Genomic DNA, 23,999 nt, shown 5'->3' on the forward strand with positions numbered 1-23,999 from the left:
CACCGCTCTGCCAGTGCATGAATCAGATTGTCGTTGACTGTCAACTTTCCCACTGCAGATGCCAATTCCAACCCGCAATCGCTCAAGTGGTCCGGAAACATACGAGAGAAGTTTTTGAACCAGACATAGTACCACCGGGGGAAGAAGGGTTCGATGCTAAGAGATCGATGCTCAGGAAGACTTTGTCGCACCTCATAGGAGATGTGACCCTCAGAAAAAACAGAATTGAGCTGACTAGATGCCATTGGACTGAAAGACAAGAAGACTGGAATTAGACTTTGGAAAAATACAAGAATTTTGAAAATTGCAGGCAGGATAAAATGAAAGCTGGAAATTCGAAGTCCAGAGGAACGAAAGAATGGAAAATCTCCTGGAGTTTTGAAGGAAAAGGTGGATAATTTAGAAAAATCGTCCAGGGTTTTTAAGAAAAATGAGATATTTCATAAAAGATGAAAAATGAGGTATTTTGGAAAATGGTTCGGTATTTTGGAAAAATTGGGAAAAATATGAGAAAATAAGGCAAAAATGAATATCATACATTCAATTACAAACAATTATGCACATACAGCAATCCCTAAGAAGCTGACTCTAAATGCTTCAATTTTGAAAGAGCTTTAGGACTCTAATCCTAACTCTAGGCTCAGATCAACTGTGTCCGATCATGCTATGCCGATATACTCGAACCAAGGCTCGATGTACGTGGCATAAAAATTCATCTTCGGTTCTAGACTTATGTTTTCCCAACATCCTTGAGCGCCTGCCGATATACGTTGGACTATGACCCTTGGTACGTGGCAGGGGGGCGTTAGCCCAAATAAGTGGCCCAGTTGTGACGCTCTGTCCCGAACTATGGTTCTAGAAGAGAGCCCAGCAACGTGAAGACCGGGTAGACATAGGTGGGGTGGTTTTTGAAATATGATCACATGCAGACAAATAGAGGGCTCTAAATCCTAAAGAGAGAGAATTTTGAAATTTTTTGAAGAAGCAAACATTGTTTTCATACAAGTCTTAGATTGAGGAGTGTTGTATTTCAGACCTAAGTCTATGTGAGCATGCATAATTCTCCTCAATATGGTCCTACCAAACCATGCCTAGTCTATATGCAATCCATGTCAGCTGGGTTCAAGTCTAGGCTCCTAGGTTCACATGATATCCAGAATTAAAGCTGACATTCCCTAGAACACAATTTTGATAATTGAACTAAGTCAAGCACATAATTGATCAGACGAAGACAGGTCCCATCATGGTCGCCAAACCTGTTATCATCGCAAAATTTTTCCCCTCCCTTGCAAGAGAGAAACGAATTTGCGAGTCAAACTCGACCAAAGTTTTGAAATTGGTTTTGAAAATTACTCGCCTCCGTTTTGAAAATCTGCGGGAAAATTTCATGGAATGGGATCCGCCTGTCGGTACGAGATTCAACCGTTCCTGACACCTTTACCAGGGGTAATTGAACCAAGGATCAATTACGTGCTTTAACTTGACTCAAATATCTAAATTATGCTCTATTTTTCCTAGAATGCACAATGAATCAGGATTGTGCTATGAAATTTTGAAAATAATGCAAGTTTGAGAAACATGATGTTTGCTTTGGAAAATTGAAATATGCTGGAAAATGATTGGAAAAGTGTTGGAAATGGAATCCCTGGGAAAATCATTGAATTTCATTGGAAATCGGAAATTTGATTGGACAATGAATTCTTAGTAAAACTTGAATCTTGGGAAAAATCAATTTTTGAAATTTAGAATTTCTTTTCTAAGAAAATGGATTTGAGAATTCTGAGGAAATCTAAGAAATTCATTGGAAATGACTTTTGAAATGAAAAATGGATTCTCAGGAAACTGGGTTCTCAGGAAAGTGGGAAATCTAAGAAAATTGATTTTTTTTTTTTAAAACTTGAGACTTTGAAAGTTGAGAATTTTAAAACATTGGAAAACTTTGGTTGAACTTAGAAAATGCCTTGAAATCTCTTTTGAAAACTTAGGATTTTGAGAAAAACTTGGAAATTCTTGAGAAAACTGAATTTTTTTTTAAATTGAAATTGGAAAATGAGTTTGAAAATAATGCAATTTGAATGATATGAATGAATGAATATGAATTTGAAAAAGGGAATTTCATTAAGGAATTGGGAAATCCTTTTGAAACTTTGAGAAATGCAGTGCATTTTTTAAGTTAGCCTAAGAGTGTAGGCTGAATGTGGCTAATACGAAGATCATAAATCTTTGTTTTCTTCGTATTCTGCCTATGGCCATAAATACGAATCACACCGAGTTTATAAACTCCATAAGAACTTGTGCACGTGCCATTCGTGTAAACCATAGTGAATTTGAAATAATGTGCATGAATCATACATCACATATTGAAATTTGCATAAATTAAACTATATGCAATGCAACCCTATTCTAAGCAGAAAAGTAACTCTTATTCCAAATTATTACATTTGAGGTTACATTGAATTGAAATAAAAAAAATAAAAGCTAAGTCTTCTTCTTGAATGTTCCTGCAAAACTAGAAAATAAGGTTAGCACAAAAATGTAGGTTTTTCTGAATTTATCCGAAAATATGGGAAATTATCGGATATTATTCAGATATAAACCCAAATTCATACCCCCTTTGATATAAACATGATAAATAATGAATAAATTTCGAAAATAAATTTGAAAATTCAAAGTTGGGGTCAAAATGACCAAAATACCCCTGATGACCTTGAAATCAGGGTTTTCTAAAAGAATTTTTATAAATTTTGGAATTTTGAAAATCAAATGAAATAAATCAAACATAATATGATAAAATATGACGATATGCATGAAATTTTGGAGAATTAGAAATTGAAATTTCGAAATTTAGGTCAAAATGACCAAAATACCCCCGATAACAAGACTATGGCCTTGAAACCAGGGTTTTCTGAAATAAATTTTGCAAAATTGAAAAATATGAAATGCAAAGGAGATTGAAATTAACCCTAATATGATTCTACATGCTTATGTACATGATAAAAACCCTAAAATGGCGAAAATATCATAAAACATCGAATTTAACCTGATTTTCGCTTCTGAATTTAAAGATAAACTAACACATGGAGCAAATGAACTTGGAATTGAACCAAATTTGGCATGGACACCTAAAATAACCCTAGAAACATAATGGATCTCGAAAATCTATTTTTTTGTATTTTTAAATATGGAAATTCAAATAAAAACCCTAAATTTGGTGATTTTTGCCTAAAATGTTGATTCTAAAGGGGATTTAGGATATCAAATTTCCATAAAATTTCCCAACTTTTATGGGGTGACAGAGGACAGTAAGGCAAGGATTTTTTCCTTTTACACTTTCTAGTTTTGACCTATGGTCGGAGTTGTAATACTCCGGCAAGTCGAATCGGAATCCGGCGACTCTAGGATTTAGAGGAAACAGACAGGTTTCGGTAGAAAACATGGGAAAAATAGAAGACAGATGGAAAAAAGACTGAAACTGTGGAAAACTGTCTCTTACAAATAGAGGAATATTTGATCTTTTGATACTATTGGGATTCGGGTTATGGTTTGGAAAAGGCCATACGGTCATCAGAGACCTAAATCTTTGAGATTTCTGGACATTGGAATCTGTTAGACAGAAAGGGAAAATCCAGGAAAATAATGAAACAGATCCAAAAATTCCCACATTTTGGGTAATGACACGAAATTATGTTTGGAACAACTTTCATGTTGAAAGAATTTGCCAAAAGGTTACAGATTGGATGGACTCGGTGCATTAGGGTCTGTCTATACCCTGATGAAGGAAAATCAAGATTTTCTCAGAAGTCTGGAAACTCCGATTTTTTTCAGAGGTCAATACTAGTTGGAAAAACCTCAAAATTTACAGATTACTATTAGATTCTATTATGAATCCATTATGATTTTGGAGGACGATTTGGATTTCCCATGAGGGTGGTGCCGGAGGTTCTTGTCTGCTAAAGCAGAAATTAGAAGTTTTGGAAATGGGAAATCCCAGTTTGGGATTTGATTTGTTTGAGAGGGTTTCGAAACCCAAATTCAACCAAATTTTCGGCAGAAAAACAATAATAAACATGTGAAACCATCATAAAATTTCTAGGATTTTTGAAAGAAAATTCATGCATAAAATATTGACTGAACTATGCATATGAGTCTAAAACCTATGAACTAAGTATCAACTATTAATAGAATTAAACTAAACAACTATTAAACTAAGAAATAAAACTAAATGCAACGTTAAATGTGAAAAAAAAAACATCAACTCTACATGATGATGGTAAAACATAAAAATAAAAATAAAAAAATAAAAAAAATAAATATTAGGGAGGCATGAAGCACTTCATTGATTTTGGCTATTTGAAAGGGGAGACTTAACCCATCGAATTGGATTAATCACCTCGTTCATATAGCCTACACATATGAAACAAAAACATCTGCTATTTTCTATGATTTAAACTTAAAAAAGTATGATCTCAAATCTGAGTTTTGAATGAACTTTATGCTAAATCCCTCATCTCAATAGGCAATGATCAAACCTACTCAACATGCATTGATAAAAATTATGTAGAGTGTAAGCAAAAAAATAGGTTGTTACCTTGGATCGGTTGAAGCAAAGGCTAGAGGGGGTTTCCTTGGTGTTTGCTGGGATTGACCGAAGGGGAAAGAGCCTGGGAAGGTCTGTATACACCGGGAGCAATGATAGTTGCAATTGAAGGCCGTCTGAAGGAAGGCATCAAAGTGGGTGCTAATGAGCTGCTTCCAGCCGTCACCTTGGAGATTGTTGGGCTGGACCTTGCCGTGGCTGTCTTGGCTAAAGTAGCAGTGGCTACGTGAATGCTCTTGTGTAAATGACTTAGGGCTTGATAAAAATCAAGTCCTAAGTTTTTAATCATCAAATCAGCTTAATGAGAGAGGGCTAATGGCTGAGCGTGAATCCTCTTGGAGAATGGAAGGAAGATGGGTCTTAAGGTGGCTGGGCCAAGGTGGTGTTTGATGATGGAACTGCGGGATCAATGGGCTGAAGGAGGCTGCCTTGACGTTAGTAGATGTTGAAGCTTGCTGGAGGTGGAGCTTGGCGGTGGCATCAATGGCTGGAAGTTGCAGCCAAGAGGAGAGTTGCTGTGGTGGAGCTGGAACCGACTAGAGGTTGGGGATGGTTGTGCTGCAAGGGCTGCAATGAAGGTAGGCTTTTGTTTTTGCTGAAGCAAGGCTGTGCCTTGTTGTAGATAGCTAAAGATGGGAGGAAGGGTTGCTGCTGGAGCTGCTACACTAGCTTGTGAACCGGCTGGAGGTAGTGGAAGCCTTTGGAAGAGGTGGCAGCAACGGTGGCTGCTGGAGCAAAGGTGTTGTGTGAGCCTTTGGAAGAGGTGGCACCGGCTGTAGCTGCTTCCAAAAGGGGTGGCTGGAGGAGCTGGAGGCTGCTGCAAGTGTATAATGGTGGCTGTGTATGATAGGAACCAAGGGAGAGAGAGAGTGAGAGAGAGAAAGAGGCGTGAGGTTAGAAGATGGGGCAGCCGTTCTTTTTGTTTTTGGTTTTAATAACTTAGGTCTTTGATTTGCCAAGACCTAAGTTTCTAATGATATCCAATAGCCTTGATGAAGTGGCTATACGTGAAAAAAAAAATGGCTGCAGCCGTTTGATTTTTGGAGGAAATAGAAAGGGGTAAGGAAGAAAGGGGAAAGAAGGAAGGGAAGGAAAGGAAAGAAGAGGGGAAGAAGGAAAAGGAAAGAAAAGGGAAGAAAGGAGAGGGAAAGAAGAAGAAAGAGGGGGGCTGGAAAAAGATGCACGTAAGTGGAGAGGGAGGAAAGAAAGGAGGAAAGAAAGAAAGAAAAAGGGAAGAAGAAAGAAAGAAAAGAAAGAAAGAAGGAAAGAAAAGAAAAATAAAAAAATAAAAAAAAAAAGAAAATGGAGGAAGAAAGAAAGGAAATGGGCTGGATTGAGGGCTGGGGTGGTAGACCCCCTTGTGGGTCCCACCTTAAAAAAATAAAATAAGAAAATAAAATAAAAAAATAAAATAAAACAAAAAAAAAAGAAAAAGATAATTTTTTTTATTTTCTTATAAATTAAAACAAGAAAATGCAAATGGATGGGCCATCTTAGAGTGGGTCCAAATTCCACTTTTGAAATTCATTTTGACGATTAAAGGGGTAAAATAGTCTTTTCAAAAAAATTCCAGACGAAACGAGCTATTTTTGGCAGTTTTTGAAACGAGCTTGGATTTTGAAGTTCAATACCCCGTTGCGAAGCAAATCCAATATAGAATTTAAAAATATAATTTTGAAAGAAATCCGGATTGTTTTTCTTGAGAAAATACTTCTAAATTTATTTCCAGACGAAACGAGCTATTTTTGGCAGTTTTTGAAACGAGCTCGGATTTTGAGGTTCAATACCTCGTTGAGAAGCAAATCCAGTATAGAATTCGAAAATTTAATTTTAAAAGAAATCCAGATTGTTTTTCTCAAGAAAATATTTCCAAATTTAGAATCCCAGGGGTAAAAATGTCAATTTTGAAAAACCCGAGGTTTGAAATTGATTTCTGAAAACTTTTAAAACTCAATCTGGATTGAAATTTATAAAACTGGAGTTCTGGACTTCGAAAATGAAATGAAATGTGATGAAATGTTATGAAATGTTGAGAAATGATATGAAATGATGAGAAATGACATGCGAAATGCAGACCCTGAATGGAGAATTTTAGATGTTAGACTCCGATTGGCAGCTATACCAGTTTAAAAAGCATTAAAATTGACAAAATTTGCAAAATAGCTCAAGAAATGGTTTTCGGGACTCTACTGGGTCAGAGTGACACTGAAAATCGGGGTTCGAGCTGGATTGAACTGATATGAGCTAGATTGAGCTGGGTTTTAGAGTTTCAGAACTCAAATGAACTCACCAGACACTGACTCAACTGACCTTTCCAACTGAATTTTCAAGAAAAGCTGTCATTTTTAGAGAAATGGTATGGAATGAAGTGAATTACGAACCTGAACTGGGTTTGAGCTGAAACAAAGGTCAGTAATACTGAGGTGAACTAAAATCGAGGCTCAAACACTAGCTCAACTGACTAAACTCGGCTCAATTTCAGCTAAAAGAGCTGAAATGGACTAAAATGGGATCCTGGACACTTGGAAATGGTTTTGAACTAAAACTGGAGCACTTGAACTCCTGGTGAGCTCAAGTTAGACTTTGGGGAATATGACTGACTGTAAATGACTGACTCGGAGACAATTGGCTTGGATTTGAGTGAGAAATGAGCTCAATTCTGAAGAAATGATCCCATTTTGGCAGGAATTGTCAGAAATGAAAATGACTTTCTCGCTGTGAGCTCAAATGAATTTGAAATGACTGATATTCTAAATGTTCTGAACTAACCAATAAGCTTAGTTGACTCCGACTGACTGGGGTTCGGGATGACCTAGGGGTAAAATGGTAATTTTCCTAATGAAAATGGGTAAAGTGGTGATTTTTTGAAACTGACTCGGGGTTTGACTCCTACACTGACCTAACAGGGTTGACACTGCACGAGGAGGGTTGTTTGAGAATGGATGAGGAAAATTTGGGGTGTTTACAGAATGATAGACATTTCTAGCTCCACTGAGCTCACGAGGAACAATGTCAGTTCATTCGAGCTAAATTTCATTCATTTTAGGTGAAATAAGCTCATTTTTATCTTGATTTTTAGCTTGATTTTTAGCTAGATTGTCTCTGAGTTAGTCAAATCCAGTAGATCCTATCCTCAGGAGTCTAATTTAAGTTCCTCAAGAGTTTGAATGGTCCAGTTCCAGTTCAAAGTCACTTTTTACACACTCGAACCTTCATTTTAGCTCAATTCAGTCCAAATTGAGCTAACCCCAACTGGTTGATCTAGTGTCTTAGCTTCGAATTCAGTACACCTTAGTATAACTGATTTTTAATTCAGTTCATTCCAATCACATCCAGTTCAAATTAGTTCAGACCAGTTTTGTACTGTGTTTCTACCCCTGTAGGGCGAAAACAAAAAAATACAAATTTCTTCAGGACAGTGTTTCTACCAATTTTCTAGATTGGAAAAAGTCCCAATTCAGACTCAGATCAATTCCCTCATTCGATATTTTATCAATATCCGAGATCCAATCCATTTCAGTTTAGATAGTGGATTCAATGTTGGATCTGGTGTCCAATTTTTATCCTGAACTTGGATTTATCGTTAGATTTACTCTATACTCCATATCCAGAGTCTAATTTATTCATTGAACCTGGAATATCCCATCTGATATCCAGGATCCAATTAATCATTTTGGATTTATTTCAGTTTGAATCCACCTTCTGATTCGTTCAGAAGGTTAATTGAATAAATTTGAACTCGGATGAGATCCAATTTTCACTTCTTGGATTCTGATTCAGGTCCAAGATCCAAACCCAAAATCCCAATTTTTATTATGAATTTGGGGTTTTTCATTTTCAATTCTTTAAAAATTCATATTCAGGGTTCGATTCTCATTTTGAACCAAACTTCCTTCAAATCGAGATCCAGATCCAATCTTTTTCAAAACCTCGAATCCAAATCTTTTTCAAAATTCAATTTTTATTCTAAATCAATTCTTGAACTTCAAATTTAAATCCATCTTTTTGCAAAAAGCCTTTAAAAAATACCCTGGATCTAATTCATAATTCAATTTAGATTTCAAAATATCAAAATGGATCCAGATCCAGTTTTAAAATCCAATTTTTATTCAAAATCAATTCTTGGGTTTCAAATTCAAATCAAAATCCAATTTTTATCCCAATTTCAAAAATAATCTTTGAATTTCAAATCCAAATCCAATATTTTTGCAAAAAAATCTATCTGGATCCGGTTTTAACCCAATTTGGATTTCGAAAATCAAAATTGGATTCTTGAATCCAATTATTTCCAAATTCCCCTTTTTATTTCTCATATTTTATTTTACATTTTATCTTAATTTTAAAATAAAAAAGACAAAAAAATATATTTTCATAGAACACCACTTGGCATTTTAAAAAACAAACCAAAGTCGTTTTTAAAATCCACTTTTAAAAACCCTTCTTGCTTTTAAAAACACACATGGGCATCACTTGCCAAGTGATGCCATATGTCAAAATTTCCATCAAATTCTCCTTCTATCCATTTACAAAACTTCAAAAAGACCCACATCGGCACCCACTTGCAAAAGGGGTGCCATATGTGCATTTTTTGACAAAATACCAAAGTTACCCATTTTAAAAAAGAGAAAATGCCCACATGGGCTTGGCGCCAACCCTAGAAGATATTTTTCATATTTTGCATGCCTAAAATGCCCCCAAAATGGGCTATAAATAAGACCCCTTGGGGTTCTCTTTTCCATAACTTGAACTTTTGAGAAATTGAAAGAATCAAAGGAATTCTCTCTTTCTCCTCTTTTCCCCTCTCTCTCCTTCCTTCCTCCGTGGGATTGATGCCAAATAGAGAGAAGAAGATCCCCTCTTCAGCCCAAAGGTAAGTCTTTTCTTCCCTCTTTTGATTTGTTTTTCTTCTCTCTTTCTTTTCTTTTATAATTTTTCAATTTTTGTAGTTAGATCTTTTTTTTTCTTTTAATTTCTTTCTAATTTCATAAGTAGCAATGTAGAACTACTTCTTTTCTATGTTAATTTTCATTTTATGCTTTTGAATTACTATTTGATTTGTGCATTTTCATTCTAGCCATCTAGAATTATGAGATTTGATCTTCAATGGATCAAATCCCATATTCAATGGGTAAATCAATTTCAATTTATGCCCCAATACTTTTAATTTCATTTTTAGATGTTTTAATTTTATTTTTATATTATTTTTATCATCATCCATGATTTGAAATGATAGATCTCATATTTGATCCTTGGATCAATTCATTAATGAGGTTTTATTCCACTCAATCATGTTTAAATGCTATTTTCTATTCTGGTCTATTTTTTATTTCATCAATTAGCATATAATTAGGCCTCATTTTGATTTGATTTTATTACTTCATCTTTATTAATGTGTTTTTGGATCCCCACCAAAAATCAAATCATTCTGAGTTGGTTTGATCCACCAAAAAAATAGGGATTCGGACCCTATCATTTCGCCTCATCCGGATTTGACCCGAAATTGGACCAACTTGTTGAAGTGATTTCTCCCTAACCAAAGATTATCTTTCCAATCTGTAAAAAGGGATGTCTCTGGCATTAAATCTAGTTTCTTCATGCCAATTTTTATCAATTTCTATGGTGTTTTTATAGCTAATTTTGGTCAGAAACCATGACCCTATTATATTGTTATTTTAATGGTCCTGTTTTAGCCCATTTTGTCAGAGTCATATCTCCCCAATGGGAGATCATTTTTTAGATCTGTAAAAAGTATTTTTTTAATATGAATGTCTAGTTCATCTCTGTAAATGTTCATAAATTTCTATGTAGTATTTCTATTTCTTTTGCATTTTAAGTCGAGACCTTATCTGTTTGCAATCTCAGGCGTTGCTCAGACTTAGGATCGACTTGTTGCATTTACATCTCCCCAATAGGAGATCATTTTTCAAATCTGTAAAAAGTAGTTTATTTCTTAGAATGTATATTTTATGCATGCTAATTTTAATAAACTTTAATTTCTTATTCATCTGCCATTTGGATCAAAAACTAAAACCCTATCGATTTTCTTTGACAGGCTTTCTCAAGTTTTGATCTGAATTGCTCAGATTGGATATCCTCAATGGGAGATCATTTTCTAGATCTGTAAATTGGATCTTTATCATTTTCATGTATAGTTTATCTCTATAAATTTTTAGCAACTTTTATGAATTTTTCATATTTGATTCTGATAAAAAATCATAACCTTATCATTTTGCCTCATTAAGCCTTACTTAAATTTTATCTCAACTTTTTTAGATTAGATCTCTCTAATGAAAACTTATTTTCAGAATCTGTAAAAACGGTTTCCTTTCATTTTGAATCTAGTTTATCTATGTTAATTTTTTAAACTTTCATATTAATTTGATATTCCAAATATGCTGAAAACCGAGACTGGTTACACGAAACCATTTTCTGTTTGAAAATAGTGACTTCCTGAAGTCCCCATTTTCAAACCAGGATTGATTTTCCAATTATGTAAATTGGACTTATTTTCTAGTTGAATTGAGCAACGTCTCCCACAAATTAGGAAGAAATTGAATCGGTTTATTCTGAAACTCTAAAATTACAAAAACCTATCTGCTAAAAATCTAATTCCCTATTTCTAAAATTTATGTTTTGTTGTGTCAATCATATCTCGAGTTTTAAAAATGATTTTCAAATTATGTAAAATGGAAATTTTTTCCTAGTGTGTTAGGAATTCATGGATTCATTTTCAACATAATTTGAGTTGTTTTAGGTCTTCATTCATTTGAAATACTCTGACAGATCTGTTTATTAAATCCTAATTTTATAAAATCTTGTTGTAATTGGATAAAAAGCCTTAATTTGGATTTTTCTTCAAACTTATCTTACAATTTTCAAATCTAGAGTCTTTCTAAGGTTGTTAAGAGTCTCCATATCAAATTTTATAAATTTCTAGGGTCATTTGACCCTTCATCCATTGCATTTTTTAAAAACTAATTTTGTAAAAGGCATTATTTTGTTAAAATGAAGTTAAATTGGGCATTTTAACACTTTTAAATTCAACTTTCAAACATAATTCGTGTATTTCATGAATTGAAACTATCTTTTATCAACTTAGAATGCCTTAACTTTATTTTAAATAAATTTTGGAGTTTATTTGCCTTTTATTTCAATATATTTTCATAAAAACCTCAATTTCAAAGTTAAATTTATTTTAAACTCAAGTTTTTAAAATGAATTTACATGTTTCAAACCCCAAATTTGAAAATTTAAAACTCAAAAATGCAATTTTAAATGCTTTTATAAAATTAGGCATCATATGCATTTATTTTGTTTAATTTCTTTTTTGGGGGGGGGGGCATAAAACATATTTTTGGATATTTTCTTTAATTTTTCAATAATTGAAGAAAATACATAAAAGCCTACATTTATTTCTAACATGTTTGCTCATTTTGCAAGATTTTCTATTTTCTTTCTTTTTCTTTTCAATTATTGTAACTAATTCAAGGGTTGTAATAATTTCATTAATGAGAATTTTTATTTTATGCTTAGTTTAGAATGAATGAGCATATAGATTAATTCCATATTAATGTGTTGCAATTTATTTTCCTTTATTTTTAAATACACTGTGGAAAACATGAATGGCACGTGCACCATTTGATAAAAGATAAATAAAACTAAGTAAAGTTTATATTTACGACCATAGTCAGAATACGAATAATACTTAGAATTATTATTTTTTATTAAATAAAGTTCAACCTACACCTTTAGGTCATTTTCAAAAATCATCAATTTAAAAAAAATGATTTCTCTTTTCTTCCTTTATTAGAATCTAATAAAGATTAATTCAAATATATTTGTGGCCATAGTCATGAATATATAAAAAAAATTAATCTTATTTTAATTCTATAAAGGAATAAAATCGCTTTTTCCTCTTTATTAGAATTTTAATAAAAATTAATTTAAAATATATTTGTGGCCATGGTCATGATTATATGAAAATTAATCTTGTTTTAATTCTATAAAGTATAAAATTCTCTTTAAAATTCAAATGAATTTTTAAAAAGAATAGCATATTCATCATTTAAGATTGCATTATTATTTTCCATTTTTATTCAGGTTATTTTCAAATTTCCAAGTGATTTTTGAAATAAATTTCAAAAACAAATTTCAAAGTCATTTTCAATTTTTATTCTCAAATTCAAAGTTATTTTTCAATTTCATTTTTTATTTCATTCAATTTTAAATCTTATTTCAAATTTCTGTTTTCTATTTTCAATTTCCAAATTTCAATTTTTATATCAATTCTTATTTTCCATTTTTTTCAATTCCAATTTTAATTTCACATTTTATTTCATTTCATTTCCAAGTTTTCAATTTCAAAATTCCCCTTTCAATTTTGATTTTAAAATTCCATTTCAAATTCAGAATTCAATTGTAATTTCAAAATTTTAATTTCAATTTTAACTCCAAACTAAATTTCGAATTTCATTTTGAATTTCCAATTCTAAATTCCAATTTCATTTTAAAATTTCAATTTCAATTTTTAAGCTTTCAATTTAACTTTCAAATTCAATAACATTTTCAATTTCAAATCTTCAATTTTAAAATCAAAGTTCAATTTTAATTTCCAATTTCAATTCTAAATTTTGATTTTCAATTTCACTTTTAAATTCCAAATTCAATCTCAAAATTTGATTTTTAAGTTCAATTCTGATTTCAAAAATTAATTCCAATTTCAAAATCAATTCAAATTTCAATTTCAAACTTTGATTTCCTTTTCAAAAGTCAATTTCAAATTCCATTTCAAAATCAAACTTAATTTTCAAACTCCAATTTCGATTTCAGCTTCAATTTCAAAGTTCAAACTCCAACTTTTTTAATTCAAACTCAAATTCATTTCAGTTCCAAGTTCAAAATTCAGATTCAATGTCGCGTTCAACTTTCCACTTTGTTTGCAATTTCAAAAACTTTCAATTTTGATTTCAAAATCAATTTCAAGTTGTGATTCCAAAATAATTCTAAGTGATTTTAGATCGATTTCTAAATCATTTCGAGTCATTTCCAAATAACTTTTCCAAATATATATTCAAATTCATTTCAAAACACTTGAAAAATCTAAATTTCTGAAGTATTTCTAAAAGCATACATATTTTCAAGTTCAAAAATCATAGCATAAGCATGATTCTATAAGTACTTTCCAGTTTGTGTATTAGCAGGGCATTTTCACAGAGTATCTTTAATTTGCATATTAGCAATGCATTTGCATTTGCTAATTGAATATTTTCCGGTTCATATGTTAATACATTTCCACTAGTCACTAGGCACCCCATGTTTTGTTGTCAATGAATGTACTCACCACTCCCACCAATTGTGTTTCCTGCAAATCATACTATTCATCCTCCCTTTGCCACCTTTGGCCATCACGTTTTGCACCTGTCTTCCCATATTCCCTGCATTCTCACTATACTACTATCACTGCATCCACATACTTCACCATTCCCCAGCATATTATTGTTTCCTTTAGGAATCCTTCAACACTTACACAACACCATGTAACATCCATACAGTGTTGTAACACACCCAACATCCCCATTGCTCTGCACTTCCCTTACCTACTGCAACTACAACAGTACCAATCCTCTGCTATGCACTTGTTATCATCATTGTGATTACAGTTGCTATACAACATGTTTGCCATTTACTCACAGTCACTCGCATAGCATGTGCATCCTCTATATTGTTGCAATTACTGCAACATCCGTGCCCAGTAGTGCTCATATAATCTTCTTGTCAGCACTGGTTATACCTATGCATTGCCTATAGGCTATCTATCATTGCTCACAGCAGTAAGGTCATCACCCACAGCCACTTACCACATTTTCCTCCACTTAGCTTACTCCACTTGGCACCCACAATACCCTCTTAGCCCCTTCCATTACCACTTGCATAGCCTATTACATCACAGCACTTGCTTCCTGCATAGTGCCTCACCGCATTCATTCCCTTCAACCATCCACAACGTATATATCATTTTTACTTCAGTTTACAATGTATTCCTGTCACTCTATATAATATCATGTATATCCCACCATGTGCATTACATTATAGGCCTCTTCATTAAGATAGTATATGATATCTTAGAATTCATCTTTTTAGGATTTGATATATGCATTTAACAACCATTCTCACCCCTAGCTTAGGATATCATATATTTTAGCATTTATTCCCTCAATAGTTTAGTGTCACACTTAGATTCCAATACATAAGATTTCTCATCAAATGTGATACTTTGCATAAAGTATATGCATGAGCATTTCATTAGTTGCATCTTAGGGTTCAATGTGATATTATGTAAATTGCTTTCTATATGCATCTTGTACTAAATTTTGCACGAATTAGGTAGAAAGGGTTGTTTTCCTTCTTAGTTTTGGAATTTTATCATTGGAATTTCAATTCCTAAGTTGTAATAGCTAGATGATAATGAGAAACTTTACTTTTCAGTTTTAGATTAGAATGTATGAGCATGTAAATATCATGAATTATCTGTTTTCATATCATTCTTCTTTTATTTCAAAAATCCCACAATGGTGAAACATGAATGGCACGTGCACCATTCTAATAAAAGGTAATTAATCCTAAGCAAATGATTCACATTGATGGCCATAGTCAAAATGTGGACAATGCTTAAGATTTTTATCTTTTATGGAATAACATTGGATCCACACTTGGGTCTTTTTAAAAAATCATCATATTTTTTAAAAAATTTCTTCATTTATCATAGTTTGACTTGTAAATTAACTTAATATATATATATATATATATATATATATATATATATATATATATATATATATATATATATATATATTCATGGCCATAGTCGGGATATATTGAAAGTTAATGTCATTTCAAACTCTATAAAGGCACCAAAATGTATTTTATTCATTATCTGAATTTAAATACAGATTATTTTATAATACATTTGTGACCATAGTCCTGAATGTATTATATCTTCAATCTTATTTCAATTCTCCTAAAAGAATGAAATATGTTTTTCAATATCCAATTTTCAAACTCTTTTTCAAAGCATTCATCATTTAGGATAGAATTGCATTCTTTTTCATATTATTTCAAAAATCCAAGTGATTTTGAGATAATTCTTCAAATATCTTCCTCACTTTTCAAATCAATCTTCAATTCTTATTTATAAATTCAAATTCATCTTCCTATTCTCAATTCTATCTTATTTCAAGATTCAAACTTTAACATTCCAATTTCAAAGTTCTATTCAACTTTGAAATTTCAAAGTTCATCTCTAAATTCAAAATTTGATTTCCAACTCAAATCAATATTTAAAGTTTGATTCAACTTTGAAATTCCAAATCCATTTCCCCAGTCCAAAATCAATCCAATATTCCAAATCAAATTTCAAAGTTTAATTCAAACTTTGAAATCCCATATTCATCTCTTGTTTTCAAAATTCAGGTTTAAAATCAAGTTTATTCATCACTTCAAAATTCCAAATCCCCAAGTTCCTTCTGAAATTTTCTGAGTTTTGATCTTCAAAATTCAATTCACTTTGAAATCAAGAATCAAAGTTCTGAGGTTAGCTCTAAAATTGATTTTTCTATGAATTCAAGATAAATTTCAAAAATCAAAATCAGAATTTCCAAAATCCAACTCTATTTTCAAATTCCATTTGGATTTCTCAAATCCAATTCCATCTTGAATTCCAGATTTCAAATCTAATTCCATCTTGAATTCCAAATCTCAAATCCAATTCCATCTTGAATTCCAGATTTTCAAATCCTATTCCATTTTTTCAACTTGATTCCAATTCCAGATTCAATTCTATTTCTTAAATTCTATTTGGATTTCTCAAATCCGATCACATTCCTAAATTCCATCTGGATTTCTCAAATCCAATTCCATCTTCAAATTCCATCTGAATTTTTCAAATTCAATTCTATTTTCCATCCAGATTTCTCAAACGCGATTCCATTTCCAAATCTCACCTTGATTTTCAATTCCAAATTCAAATTCCAACTCTATTTTCAAATTCACTTTTCAAATCTATTTTCCAAATCTAAATTCGATTTCTAGTTCAATTCCTGTTTCAGGATATGAATTTAAGCTCAAAATCAGAATTTTTTTTCAAAATCATTTTTTCTTTGAAGATCAATTCAAATTCAAAGTTCATTTTAACTTTGAAACTTCATTTTTACTTCAAAATTCTATCTCAGTTCCAATTCTCCTTTTTCTCTTCATTTCTTCAATTCAAGATTTATTTTCAAATCTCTAATTATTCCAAGACTTAGAACTTCAAGTCTCTTCTTTCAGATTTATTTCAAGTTCTAAGTTAGATTCAAAAACTAACTTTTCCAAATAGATTTTCAAAAACCATTTCTTCAAAATATTTTCAAAACTTATTTCAAAATCACTTGGATAATCCCAAAAGTCCTAAAATTATTCTTCTTAAAAGCATACATTTGCATTACACAAGCATTATTCTTTGTGCATTTTTTAGACTTAGAATCATTTCTTAGACAATATTTAGGCAAAGCAAAAGGCATAAATTCGATCCTTGGTTCAATTACTTCTGGTAAAGGCGCCAGGAACGGTTGAACCTCGTACCGACGAGTGAATCCCGTCTCTCCATTTTCTCATAAATTTTCAAAAACGGAGGCAAATAATTTTGAAATATTTTTAAAGGTCAAGTGAGACCTTTGCAAAAGAGTTCATCTCTCTTCTTTCTTTTTTTCTTTTCTCTTCTATCTTCTTCTCTATCTTTTATTCCTCTTCAAAAAGAGAATAGAGGCTAGAAAAGAAAAGAGAATGAAGAGGAAAAGAGAACAAGAGAAAAAAAATTCAATGATCACAGAAGTGGCGACCGTGATGGGACCCATTTTCATCCGGTCGAATTGAATGCCTTTGCTTTGCTTTGATATTGTTTAAATCTTTATTCTTCGAATGTCAGCTTCATTTCCATGCAAACCTTAGGAGCCTAGACTCTGTCTTAGTTGACATTAATGCATATAGGATTTAAGTATGGTTTGGTAGGACCATATTGAGGAGATTATTGCATGCTCATTTAGACTTAGGTCTGAAATACAACTCTCCTCAATTCTAGGGATTGAATATAAACAATGTATGCAAGTGTATGCTTCTTATGATCTTCAAAATTCTATCTCTTTTAGGACTTGCATTAGAAACATTTGGTTTATTGCATATTGAACATGTTTTCAAAAACATCCCTATGTGATCAATGCAAAATTTTTCCTCTTTGATTCTCTCTTTTTCCTTCTCTTTGCCTTTCTAACCTCTATTCTCTTTTTGAAGGAGAATAAAAGACAGAAAAAAGAGAGAAAAGAAAAGAAAGAAGAGAGAGGAACTCTTTTGCAAAGGCCTCACTTGACCTTAATTTTAAAAATATTTTGAAATTACTCGCCTCTGTTTTTGAAAATTTGCGAGAAAATGGAGATACAGGATTCGCTCGTCGGTACAAGGTTTGACCGTTCCTGGCGTCTTTACCAGGGGTAATCGAACTAAGGATCAAATTTTTTGCCTTTTGCTTTGCCTAAATATTGTCTAAGAAATTATTCTAAGTCTAGATGCATAAAGAATCATGCTTGTGTAATGCAAATGCAGAGATGTATGCTTTTGAAAAGAAGATTTTAGAACTTTGATTTTCCCAAGTGATTTTGAAATACATTTGAAGATACTTGAAGAAATGATTCAAATGGTTGAAATTGGTTTGAAAAAGTTAGATTTTGAATCTAACTCAGAACTTGAACAATGGATCTGGAAGAAGAGACTTTGAGATTCTAAGTCTTGGAATAATCAGAGTTTGGGAAATAAATTTTGGATAAAGAGAAAAGGAGAATTAGAATTTAGAATTTTTGAAGTAAGAATGAAATTTCAAAGTCAAGATGAACTTTGAATTTGGATCGATTTTCAAGAATCGATTTTGAAAAGGGATCTTTGGTTTTGAATTTTGAATTCAGAATTCGAAATAGGAATTTTTAACTTTGGAAATTGAATTTAGACTTGGAGAAAGTGAATTTCAAAAATAAAGTTGGAATTAGAATCCGAATTTGAAAATCAATGTGAGATTTAGAAATGGAATTGAGTTTGGAATTGGAAATCAAATTGGAAAATGGGATTGGATTTGAAAGTCTGAATCCAAGATGGAATCAGATTTGAAATTTGGAATCCTAGATAGAATTGGATTTTGAAAATCCAAATGGGACTTTGAAGATGGATCTGGATTTTGGAAATCTAGATTAAATTTGAAAGGGGGCTTTAAATTTAGGAAAAATTAAATTTTGAGATTCAGAATCAATCTCAAAACCTTGATTTTGGATAAATGAATTGAATTGAGAATCAAAACTCAATTTTTAGATAGTACTTTGGAGATTTTAAAAAATAAAGAATAAATTTGATTTTAAACTTGAATTTTAAAACCAGGAGATGAATCTAGAAATTTTAAAATTTAATTTGAACTTTGAAATACGATATGGGATATTGAAAAATTGAATCCTGAAAATGGAAATTAATTTGAATTTTCAAAGTTGAATTGAACTTTGAAATTGGATTTGAATTGGAATTAGAATTTGAATTTTGAATATAGAAGTAAATTCAAAATTTCAAAGTCAAATTGGACTCTGCAATTGAATCTTGAATTTTAAAATGAGATAGAATTGAGAATAGAAAGATGAATTTGAATTTATAGATAAGAATTGAAGATGGATTTGAGAAATGAAGAAGATATTTGAAGAATCATCTCAAAATCACTTGGATTTTGAAGAAAACTTGAAATACATTGAAATATGATGTAATTCTATCCTAAATGATGAATGAATTAAAAAAATTTTGAAAATTGGATATTGAAAAGCATATTTCATTCTTTGAATGAATTGAAATAAAATTGAAGATATAATACATTTCTAACTATGGTCATAAAATGTATTATAAGATAATCTATATTTAAATTCAGATGAAGAATAAAACACATTTTGGTGCCTTTATAGAGTTTGAAATGAAATTAACTCTCAATATATCCTGACTATGACAATTGATATATATATTTGAGTTAATTTCAAGTTAAACTCTGATAAAGGGAGAAAATATTCAGAAAATATGATGATTTTTGAAGGAGATCCATTGTGGATTCAATGTTATTCCATAAAAGATAAAAACTCTAAGTTTTGTTCACATTTTGACAATGGCCATAAATGCAAATCATCAACTTAGGATTTGATCACCTTTTATTAGAATGGTGCACGTGCCATTCGTGTTCCCATTCGTGAATTCTTGAAAATAAAAAAAATGATATGAAACAAACAATTTAGGATATCTACAATGCTCATACATTCTATGCTAGGCTATAAAGTAAAGATTCTCATTAATACCTAATTTATTACAACCTTGGAATTAAAATTGAAATTGAAATAATAAAGCTTCTAATCTGATAAAGAAATCAACATTTCTCATGTTTTTTCTACAGAAACCAAGTCAGAACAAAGTGATATACAAATTCAGAGAGAAATTGTGAATATCGTATTGGAATTGGAAATGCATAGGATTTGAGCCTATTCTAATAAAGAAATGAATATGCAAGTGGCCATGCCTATACTGATGATGAAATGCTCACGTACACACTTTATAAGAAAATGTATGACCCCATATGTGTAATATCTTAGGCAAGTGAAAACCTACATATGAGAAGGCACATGTAATGTCTTATACTAAATGGGATTCTACATATATTTGCCTAAGGCCAACAAAGGTCTATATGAGAAAAGGGACATGCAAGTTCACTAGGAAAGATGACATGATATGCATTTGCATAGCCACACATTAGTAAAATGTGTGACATATTGTGCATTTGCACAAAAAAGTATTGAAAAGGGAATGGATGATATGTTGTGCATATGCATAGCGACACACGACAAGCTGGAGGTAAGATGTTGTAAAAGGGATAGCGTGCATGTGCAAGGAGGTTGTAAGAATGCATGTTGTGCTGCTGAAGTAGGATGGTTGAGGTAGGGAATGGATGTGTAACAGGACAGCATGTATGTTGTTGTAAGTACAGTGGTGCTTGTTGTATTGTGAGTGCAAGTAATGAAGTAGGAAATGGTTATGCAGTGGAAATAATGTGCTTGTGACGAAGTGTTGGTATGTATGTGACTGACGTAGAGTGTAGTGTGAACAACCCAAATTTTTTAAAATTTTATAAATATTCCATTTTTGCCCCTGGCCCCCATTTTCTGAGTAATTGAGTCGATTTTGAGCTGAAATTCCAGTTATTTCTCGGATTCACTAGAATCAAAATCCATTTTCTATATCTGACTCGATTTCGAATCCAAATTTAGTATCAAAACCCAAATTTGAGTCTCGTTATCCAATTTTTAAACCAAATTTATAAAAATACCAAAAATAATTTCTGAAAGGCTTAGACAGTTCATCTGGTATCCGTTTGGATCCACTGCTCTATATTCCTTGATTCGAGATCCAAAACTCGAATATTTTCTCAAAACTCTGGATCTGGATCCATTTTTTGAAGGAATTCCTGAAGTTCAACCCTGAATTCTCAGAAAACCCCTTTTTGTAAATATTTTCAAATTTTATAAAAATATTTCAAAATCCTTTGTTTTCTCATAATTTTAGAGTTTTTATTTCAAAAACCAAAAAAAATATAAAAAACACAAGGAAAATAACAAAAAATCAAAATGAAAAAGAAAACACGAAAAAAATGGTTGAGAAGCCCCTTTTATAAAAGTTGTTTTAGTACAAACCCTTTTTAGAAAAATTTTTATAAAAGAGCCACTTTCCTGATTTTTCTTAAAACTTCTCAGACCACTTTTGAAAAATCCCACAACGGCCTTCTGTTATAAGAAGAGCCGTGGGGGGGGGGGTGGGGGGGGCGAAGAGCATCCGTTTTTCACCTCAGCACCCCCATCTTCTTCACGATCCGTTCTCTACCCCTCCATTTCAACGCATCATTTCCTTCCCCCTCTCTCTTCCTTCTGATGATTTTTCTCTTTTGATCTTCCCCACCGACTGAAGGAACGACCCTCCAGCAGCACGTATAGAAGATACACTCCTTCAGTTTCAATCTCCGTTAAATACAAGGAAACATGAAAATTGTTATTTTCCTTCCGAGAATTAAAGACTCTTGTAACTTTAAATTCAATATTGTAATATCTAGATATCAATGAGAAACTTTATTTTCCTGCACTAGAATAGAATGTATGAGCATACATATCTTCTAGAATTGCTTGTTTCATATCAATTTTCTCTTTTTCCAAAAATTCATGAATGGGAACATGAATGGCACATGCACCATTCTAATAAAAGGTGATTAAATCCTACGTTGATGATTTGCATTTATGGCCATAGTCAAAGTGTGAACAAAACTTAGGATTTTCATCTTTTATGGAATAACATTGGATCCACACTGGGTCCCTTTTCAAAAATTATCATATTTTTTTTAAATATTTTCTTCATTTATCAGAGTTTTACTTAAAATTAACTCAATATATATATATATATATATATATATATATATATATATATATATATATATATATATATATATATATATATATATATATATATATATATATCAATGGCCATAGTCAGGATATATTGAGAGTTAATTTCATTTCAAACTCTATAAAGGCACCAAAATATGTTTTATTCTTCATCTGAATTTAAATATAGATTATTATATAATACATTTTGTGGTCATAGTCAGAAATGTATTATATCTTTAATCTTATTTCAATTCATTTAAAGAATGAAATATGATTTTCAATATCCAATTTCCAAAATTCTTTAATTCATTCATCATTTAAGGTAGAAATTGCATCATTCTTCAAATTGTTTTCAAGTTATTTTCAAAATCCAAGTAATTTTGAGAAAAATCTTCAAATATCTTCTTCATCTCTTAAATCAATCTTCAAATTCTTATTTATAGGTTCAAATTCATCTTTCTATTTCTCAAATTTGTCTTATTTCAAAATTCAAACTTCAATTTCAAAGTCCAATTTGACTTTGAAATTTCAAATTCATTTCTAGATTCAAAATTCAATTTCCAATTCAAATCAAATTTCAAAGTTCAATTTAACTTTGAAATTCCAAATTCATTTTCAGAATTCAATTTCAAATTCAGTTCAATATTCTTGATTGAATTTCAAAGTTCAATTCAACATTGAAATCCCAAATTCATCACCTGATTTCAAAAATTCAAGTTTTAAATCAAGTTTATTCTTCTATTCTTCACTTCAAAATCCCAAATCCCCAAGTTCTTTTGAAAACTTTTGAATTTTTAATCTTTAAATCACTTTGAGATTAAGATTAGTGCTAAATTCAACTCCACATTTTTGAATTCCACTTGGATTTCTCAAATCCACTTCCAAAATCAAATTCAATTTGGATTCATAAAATCCAGATCCATCTTCCAATTCCATCTTGGATTCCGGATTTCAAATCCAATTCCATCTTGGATTTAGATTTTCAAATCCAATTCCACTTTGGATTCAGATTTCCAAATCCAATCTCCATCTTGGATTCCAGACTTCGGATCCAATCCCATCTAGGATTCTAGATTTCAAATCCAATTCCATCTAGGATTCCAGATTTCAAATTTGATTCCATCTTGGATTCAGATTTTCAAATCCAATCCCATTTTTCAATTTGATTTTCAATTCCAAACTCAATTATATTTTCGAACCTCACCTGGATTTCAATTTTCTAATTTCTATTTCCAAAACCATTTCTAAGTCTAAATTCCATTTCCAAATTCAGATTCCTATTTCAGTATCTAAATTCAAAACTCAAGATCAAAGATCCCTTTTTCAAAAATGATTTTTGAGAATCAAATTCAAATTCAAATTCAAAGTTTATTTTTGAAATCTCATTCTTACTTCAAATTCTACCTCAGTTTCAAAAATTCTCCTTTTCTCTTCATTTCTTCAAATCCAAGAGCTATTTTCAAAATCTTTGATTATTCTAAGACTTAGAACTTCAAGTCTCTTTTTCAGATCTATTTCAAGTTCTAAGTTAGATTCAAAATCTTCAACTTTCAAAAACCATTCATTCACCATATTCTCAAATTTATTTCAAAATTACTTGGAAAATCTCTAAAATTTCTAAATTATTCTTCTCAAAAGCATACATCTTTGCATTTTCATTGCACAAGCATGATTCTTTATGCATTTTAGACTTAGAATAAATTCTTAGACAATATTTAGGCATAGCAAAAAGCATAAATTTGATCCTTGGTTCGATTACCCCTAGTAAAGGTGTCAGGAATGGTCAAACCTCGTACCGACGAGCGAATCCTGTTTCTCCATTTTTCCACAAATTTTCAAAAATGGAGGCAAGTAATTTCAAAACATTTTCTAAATTAAGG

Source organism: Nuphar pumila, chromosome 16 (assembly GCF_984573655.1).
Source record: "Nuphar pumila chromosome 16, dmNupPumi1.hap1.1, whole genome shotgun sequence".
NCBI classification, from domain to species: Eukaryota; Viridiplantae; Streptophyta; class Magnoliopsida; order Nymphaeales; family Nymphaeaceae; genus Nuphar; species Nuphar pumila.